Source organism: Eleutherodactylus coqui, chromosome 7 (genome assembly GCF_035609145.1).
Source record: "Eleutherodactylus coqui strain aEleCoq1 chromosome 7, aEleCoq1.hap1, whole genome shotgun sequence".
In the NCBI taxonomy this organism is placed as follows: Eukaryota; Metazoa; Chordata; class Amphibia; order Anura; family Eleutherodactylidae; genus Eleutherodactylus; species Eleutherodactylus coqui.
Window position 1 is genome coordinate 226,920,336 of NC_089843.1, and position 8,272 is coordinate 226,928,607.

At 40.7% G+C, this 8,272-nt stretch overlaps 1 non-coding gene across 1 annotated transcript; it reads left to right on the forward strand.

The window, feature by feature from the left end:
• The first annotated feature begins 5,778 nt into the window (after positions 1–5,778).
• On the forward strand, positions 5,779–5,851 carry TRNAK-UUU (transfer RNA lysine (anticodon UUU)). The gene has a single exon. It is a non-coding gene; the product is annotated as a tRNA-Lys (tRNA).
• The last annotated feature ends 2,421 nt before the right edge of the window (positions 5,852–8,272 follow it).

Genomic DNA, 8,272 nt, shown 5'->3' on the forward strand with positions numbered 1-8,272 from the left:
TGTTTCTTTACCTCCATATTTTATGTTAAGACGCTTAGAGGAGCTAAGAAGAGCATTTTTCAGAGCCTGGATAGCTCAGTCGGTAGAGCATCAGACTTTTAATCTGAGGGTCCAGGGTTCAAGTCCCTGTTCAGGCGTACTTGCTAAAGCAAGCTGTCAAATGTCTTTATTGAGCACATCTTTGATTTTCCACTGAGTCTCTGCATCTTCAGTGCCGTGTTCTACTGTGCAAAACCAAGGATATAGAAGCAGCTTGAGAACATCTTTGCTTATTGCAGAAACAACCCTTCTATGTCTGTTTAGCAGATTTTGAGCACATTTTTGATTTTCCACCAAAGCTTTGTTTCTTTACCTCCATATTTTATATTAAGACACTTAGAGGAGCTAAGAAGAGCATTTTCCAGAGCCTGGATAGCTCAGTCGGTAGAGCATCAGACTTTTAATCTGAGGATCCAGGGTTCAAGTTCCTGTTCAGGCATGCTTGCTAAAGCAAGCTGTCAAATGTCTTTATTGAGCACATCTTTGATTTTCCACTGAGTCTCTGCATCTTCAGTGCCGTGTTCTACTGTGCAAAACCAAGGGTATAGAAGCAGCTTGAGAACATCTTTGCTTATTGCAGAAACAACCCTTCTATGTCTGTTTAGCAGATTTTGAGCACATTATTGATTTTCCACCAAAGCTTTGTTTCTTTACCTCCATATTTTATGTTAAGACGCTTAGAGGAGCTAAGAAGAGCATTTTTCAGAGCCTGGATAGCTCAGTCGGTAGAGCATCAGACTTTTAATCTGAGGGTCCAGGGTTCAAGTCCCTGTTCAGGCGTACTTGCTAAAGCAAGCTGTCAAATGTCTTTATTGAGCACATCTTTGGTTTTCCACTGAGTCTCTGCATCTTCAGTGCCGTGTTCTACTGTGCAAAACCAAGGGTATAGAAGCAGCTTGAGAACATCTTTGCTTATTGCAGAAACAACCCTTCTATGTCTGTTTAGCAGATTTTGAGCATATTTTTGATTTTCCACCAAAGCTTTGTTTCTTTACCTCCATATTTTATGTTAAGACGCTTAGAGGAGCTAAGAAGAGCATTTTTCAGAGCCTGGATAGTTCAGTCGGTAGAGCATCAGGGTTCAAGTCCCTGTTCAGGCGTACTTGCTAAAGCAAGCTGTCAAATGTCTTAATTGAGCACATCTTTGATTTTCCACTGAGTCTTTGCTTCTTTATTGTCGTGTTCTACTGTGCAAAACTGAGGGTATAGAAGCAGCTTGAGAAAATCTTTGTTTTTTGCAGAAACAACCCTTCTATGTCTGTTTAGCAAATTTTGGGCACATTGTTGATTTTCCACCAAAGCTTTGTTTCTTTACCTCCATATTTTATGTTAAGACGCTTAGAGGAGCTAAGAAGAGCATTTTTCAGAGCCTGGATAGCTCAGTCGGTAGAGCATCAGACTTTTAATCTGAGGGTCCAGGGTTCAAGTCCCTGTTCAGGTGTACTTGCTAAAGCAAGCTGTCAAATGTCTTTATTGAGCACATCTTTGGTTTTCCACTGAGTCTCTGCATCTTCAGTGCCGTGTTCTACTGTGCAAAACCAAGGGTATAGAAGCAGCATGAGAACATCTTTGCTTATTGCAGAAACAACCCTTCTATGTCTGTTTAGCAGATTTTGAGCACATTTTTGATTTTCCACCAAAGCTTTGTTTCTTTACCTCCATATTTTATGTTAAGACGCTTAGAGGAGCTAAGAAGAGCATTTTTCAGAGCCTGGATAGTTCAGTCGGTAGAGCATCAGACTTTTAATCTGAGGGTCCAGGGTTCAAGTCCCTGTTCAAGCGTACTTGCTAAAGCAAGCTGTCAAATGTCTTTATTGAGCACATCTTTGATTTTCCACTGAGTCTCTGCATCTTCAGTGCCGTGTTCTACTGTGCAAAACCAAGGGTATAAAAGCAGCTTGAGAACATCTTTGCTTATTGCAGAAACAACCCTTCTATGTCTGTTTAGCAGATTTTGAGCACATTTTTGATTTTCCACCAAAGCTTTGTTTCTTTACCTCCATATTTTATGTTAAGACGCTTAGAGGAGCTAAGAAGAGCATTTTTCAGAGCCTGGATAGCTCAGTCGGTAGAGCATCAGACTTTTAATCTGAGGGTCCAGGGTTCAAGTCCCTGTTCAGGCGTACTTGCTAAAGCAAGCTGTCAAATGTCTTTATTGAGCACATCTTTGATTTTCCACTGAGTCTCTGCATCTTCAGTGCCGTGTTCTACTGTGCAAAACCAAGGATATAGAAGCAGCTTGAGAACATCTTTGCTTATTGCAGAAACAACCCTTCTATGTCTGTTTAGCAGATTTTGAGCACATTTTTGATTTTCCACCAAAGCTTTGTTTCTTTACCTCCATATTTTATGTTAAGACGCTTAGAGGAGCTAAGAAGAGCATTTTTCAGAGCCTGGATAGTTCAGTCGGTAGAGCATCAGGGTTCAAGTCCCTGTTCAGGCGTACTTGCTAAAGCAAGCTGTCAAATGTCTTAATTGAGCACATCTTTGATTTTCCACTGAGTCTTTGCTTCTTTATTGTCGTGTTCTACTGTGCAAAACTGAGGGTATAGAAGCAGCTTGAGAAAATCTTTGTTTTTTGCAGAAACAACCCTTCTATGTCTGTTTAGCAAATTTTGGGCACATTGTTGATTTTCCACCAAAGCTTTGTTTCTTTACCTCCATATTTTATGTTAAGACGCTTAGAGGAGCTAAGAAGAGCATTTTTCAGAGCCTGGATAGCTCAGTCGGTAGAGCATCAGACTTTTAATCTGAGGGTCCAGGGTTCAAGTCCCTGTTCAGGCGTACTTGCTAAAGCAAGCTGTCAAATGTCTTTATTGAGCACATCTTTGGTTTTCCACTGAGTCTCTGCATCTTCAGTGCCGTGTTCTACTGTGCAAAACCAAGGGTATAGAAGCAGCATGAGAACATCTTTGCTTATTGCAGAAAACAACCCTTCTATGTCTGTTTAGCAGATTTTGAGCACATTTTTGATTTTCCACCAAAGCTTTGTTTCTTTACCTCCATATTTTATGTTAAGACGCTTAGAGGAGCTAAGAAGAGCATTTTTCAGAGCCTGGATAGCTCAGTCGGTAGAGCATCAGACTTTTAATCTGAGGGTCCAGGGTTCAAGTCCCTGTTCAGGCGTACTTGCTAAAGCAAGCTGTCAAATGTCTTTATTGAGCACATCTTTGATTTTCCACTGAGTCTCTGCATCTTCAGTGCCGTGTTCTACTGTGCAAAACCAAGGGTATAAAAGCAGCTTGAGAACATCTTTGCTTATTGCAGAAACAACCCTTCTATGTCTGTTTAGCAGATTTTGAGCACATTTTTGATTTTCCACCAAAGCTTTGTTTCTTTACCTCCATATTTTATGTTAAGACGCTTAGAGGAGCTAAGAAGAGCATTTTTCAGAGCCTGGATAGCTCAGTCGGTAGAGCATCAGACTTTTAATCTGAGGGTCCAGGGTTCAAGTCCCTGTTCAGGCGTACTTGCTAAAGCAAGCTGTCAAATGTCTTTATTGAGCACATCTTTGATTTTCCACTGAGTCTCTGCATCTTCAGTGCCGTGTTCTACTGTGCAAAACCAAGGATATAGAAGCAGCTTGAGAACATCTTTGCTTATTGCAGAAACAACCCTTCTATGTCTGTTTAGCAGATTTTGAGCACATTTTTGATTTTCCACCAAAGCTTTGTTTCTTTACCTCCATATTTTATATTAAGACACTTAGAGGAGCTAAGAAGAGCATTTTTCAGAGCCTGGATAGCTCAGTCGGTAGAGCATCAGACTTTTAATCTGAGGATCCAGGGTTCAAGTTCCTGTTCAGGCGTGCTTGCTAAAGCAAGCTGTCAAATGTCTTTATTGAGCACATCTTTGATTTTCCACTGAGTCTCTGCATCTTCAGTGCCGTGTTCCACTGTGCAAAACCAAGGGTATAGAAGCAGCTTGAGAACATCTTTGCTTATTGCAGAAACAACCCTTCTATGTCTGTTTAGCAGATTTTGAGCACATTTTTGATTTTCCACCAAAGGTTTGTTTCTTTACCTCCATATTTTATGTTAAGACGCTTAGAGGAGCTAAGAAGAGCATTTTTCAGAGCCTGGATAGCTCAGTCGGTAGAGCATCAGACTTTTAATCTGAGGATCCAGGGTTCAAGTCCCTGTTCAGGCGTACTTGCTAAAGCAAGCTGTCAAATGTCTTTATTGAGCACATCTTTGATTTTCCACTGAGTCTCTGCATCTTCAGTGCCGTGTTCTACTGTGCAAAACCAAGGGTATAAAAGCAGCTTGAGAACATCTTTGCTTATTGCAGAAACAACCCTTCTATGTCTGTTTAGCAGATTTTGAGCACATTTTTGATTTTCCACCAAAGCTTTGTTTCTTTACCTCCATATTTTATGTTAAGACGCTTAGAGGAGCTAAGAAGAGCATTTTTCAGAGCCTGGATAGTTCAGTCGGTAGAGCATCAGGGTTCAAGTCCCTGTTCAGGCGTACTTGCTAAAGCAAGCTGTCAAATGTCTTTATTGAGCACATCTTTGATTTTCCACTGAGTCTCTGCATCTTCAGTGCCGTGTTCTACTGTGCAAAACCAAGGGTATAAAAGCAGCTTGAGAACATCTTTGCTTATTGCAGAAACAACCCTTCTATGTCTGTTTAGCAGATTTTGAGCACATTTTTGATTTTCCACCAAAGCTTTGTTTCTTTACCTCCATATTTTATGTTAAGACGCTTAGAGGAGCTAAGAAGAGCATTTTTCAGAGCCTGGATAGCTCAGTCGGTAGAGCATCAGACTTTTAATCTGAGGGTCCAGGGTTCAAGTCCCTGTTCAGGCGTACTTGCTAAAGCAAGCTGTCAAATGTCTTTATTGAGCACATCTTTGATTTTCCACTGAGTCTCTGCATCTTCAGTGCCGTGTTCTACTGTGCAAAACCAAGGATATAGAAGCAGCTTGAGAACATCTTTGCTTATTGCAGAAACAACCCTTCTATGTCTGTTTAGCAGATTTTGAGCACATTTTTGATTTTCCACCAAAGCTTTGTTTCTTTACCTCCATATTTTATGTTAAGACGCTTAGAGGAGCTAAGAAGAGCATTTTTCAGAGCCTGGATAGCTCAGTCAGTAGAGCATCAGACTTTTAATCTGAGGATCCAGGGTTCAAGTCCCTGTTCAGGCGTACTTCCTAAAGCAAGCTGTCAAATGTCTTTATTGAGCACATCTTTGATTTTCCACTGAGTCTCTGCATCTTCAGTGCCGTGTTCTACTGTGCAAAACCAAGGGTATAAAAGCAGCTTGAGAACATCTTTGCTTATTGCAGAAACAACCCTTCTATGTCTGTTTAGCAGATTTTGAGCACATTTTTGATTTTCCACCAAAGCTTTGTTTCTTTACCTCCATATTTTATGTTAAGACGCTTAGAGGAGCTAAGAAGAGCATTTTTCAGAGCCTGGATAGTTCAGTCGGTAGAGCATCAGGGTTCAAGTCCCTGTTCAGGCGTACTTGCTAAAGCAAGCTGTCAAATGTCTTAATTGAGCACATCTTTGATTTTCCACTGAGTCTTTGCTTCTTTATTGTCGTGTTCTACTGTGCAAAACTGAGGGTATAGAAGCAGCTTGAGAAAATCTTTGTTTTTTGCAGAAACAACCCTTCTATGTCTGTTTAGCAAATTTTGGGCACATTGTTGATTTTCCACCAAAGCTTTGTTTCTTTACCTCCATATTTTATGTTGAGACACTTAGAGGAGCTAAGAAGAGCATTTTTCAGAGCCTGGATAGCTCAGTCGGTAGAGCATCAGACTTTTAATCTGAGGGTCCAGGGTTCAAGTCCCTGTTCAGGCATACTTGCTAAAGCAAGCTGTCAAATGTCTTTATTGAGCACATCTTTGATTTTCCACTGAGTCTCTGCATCTTCAGTGCCGTGTTCTACTGTGCAAAACCAAGGGTATAAAAGCAGCTTGAGAACATCTTTGCTTATTGCAGAAACAACCCTTCTATGTCTGTTTAGCAGATTTTGAGCACATTTTTGATTTTCCACCAAAGCTTTGTTTCTTTACCTCCATATTTTATGTTAAGACGCTTAGAGGAGCTAAGAAGAGCATTTTTCAGAGCCTGGATAGCTCAGTCGGTAGAGCATCAGACTTTTAATCTGAGGGTCCAGGGTTCAAGTCCCTGTTCAGGCGTACTTGCTAAAGCAAGCTGTCAAATGTCTTTATTGAGCACATCTTTGATTTTCCACTGAGTCTCTGCATCTTCAGTGCCGTGTTCTACTGTGCAAAACCAAGGATATAGAAGCAGCTTGAGAACATCTTTGCTTATTGCAGAAACAACCCTTCTATGTCTGTTTAGCAGATTTTGAGCACATTTTTGATTTTCCACCAAAGCTTTGTTTCTTTACCTCCATATTTTATATTAAGACACTTAGAGGAGCTAAGAAGAGCATTTTCCAGAGCCTGGATAGCTCAGTCGGTAGAGCATCAGACTTTTAATCTGAGGGTCCAGGGTTCAAGTCCCTGTTCAGGCGTACTTGCTAAAGCAAGCTGTCAAATGTCTTTATTGAGCACATCTTTGGTTTTCCACTGAGTCTCTGCATCTTCAGTGCCGTGTTCTACTGTGCAAAACCAAGGGTATAGAAGCAGCTTGAGAACATCTTTGCTTATTGCAGAAACAACCCTTCTATGTCTGTTTAGCAGATTTTGAGCACATTTTTGATTTTCCACCAAAGCTTTGTTTCTTTACCTCCATATTTTATGTTAAGACGCTTAGAGGAGCTAAGAAGAGCATTTTTCAGAGCCTGGATAGTTCAGTCGGTAGAGCATCAGGGTTCAAGTCCCTGTTCAGGCGTACTTGCTAAAGCAAGCTGTCAAATGTCTTAATTGAGCACATCTTTGATTTTCCACTGAGTCTTTGCTTCTTTATTGTCGTGTTCTACTGTGCAGAACTGAGGGTATAGAAGCAGCTTGAGAAAATCTTTGTTTTTTGCAGAAACAACCCTTCTATGTCTGTTTAGCAAATTTTGGGCACATTGTTGATTTTCCACCAAAGCTTTGTTTCTTTACCTCCATATTTTATGTTAAGACACTTAGAGGAGCTAAGAAGAGCATTTTTCAGAGCCTGGATAGCTCAGTCGGTAGAGCATCAGACTTTTAATCTGAGGGTCTAGGGTTCAAGTCCCTGTTCAGGCGTATTTGCTCCTTATTTTGTTAAGACGCTTAGAGGAGCTAAAGCAAGGTAAAGCAAGCTGTCAAATGTCTTTATTGAGCACATCTTTGATTTTCAACTGAGTCTTTGCTTCTTTATTGTCGTGTTCTACTGTGCAAAACTGAAGGCATAGAAGCAGCTTGAGAAAATCTTTGTTTTTTGCAGAAACAACCCTTCTATGTCTGTTTAGCAGATTTTGAGCACATTGTTGATTTTCCACCAAAGCCTTGTTTCTTTACCTCCATATTTTATGTTAAGACGCTTAGAGGAGCTAAGAAGAGCATTTTTCAGAGCCTGGATAGCTCAGTCGGTAGAGCATCAGACTTTTAATCTGAGGGTCCAGGGTTCAAGTCCCTGTTCAGGCGTACTTGCTAAAGCAAGCTGTCAAATGTCTTTATTGAGCACATCTTTGATTTTCCACTGAGTCTCTGCATCTTCAGTGCCGTGTTCTACTGTGCAAAACCAAGGATATAGAAGCAGCTTGAGAACATCTTTGCTTATTGCAGAAACAACCCTTCTATGTCTGTTTAGCAGATTTTGAGCACATTTTTGATTTTCCACCAAAGCTTTGTTTCTTTACCTCCATATTTTATATTAAGACACTTAGAGGAGCTAAGAAGAGCATTTTTCAGAGCCTGGATAGCTCAGTCGGTAGAGCATCAGACTTTTAATCTGAGGATCCAGGGTTCAAGTTCCTGTTCAGGCGTGCTTGCTAAAGCAAGCTGTCAAGTCTCTTTATTGAGCACATCTTTGATTTTCCACTGAGTCTCTGCATCTTCAGTGCCGTGTTCTACTGTGCAAAACCAAGGGTATAGAAGCAGCTTGAGAACATCTTTGCTTATTGCAGAAACAACCCTTCTATGTCTGTTTAGCAGATTTTGAGCACATTTTTGATTTTCCACCAAAGCTTTGTTTCTTTACCTCCATATTTTATGTTAAGACGCTTAGAGGAGCTAAGAAGAGCATTTTTCAGAGCCTGGATAGCTCAGTCGGTAGAGCATCAGACTTTTAATCTGAGGATCCAGGGTTCAAGTCCCTGTTCAGGCGTACTTGCTAAAGCAA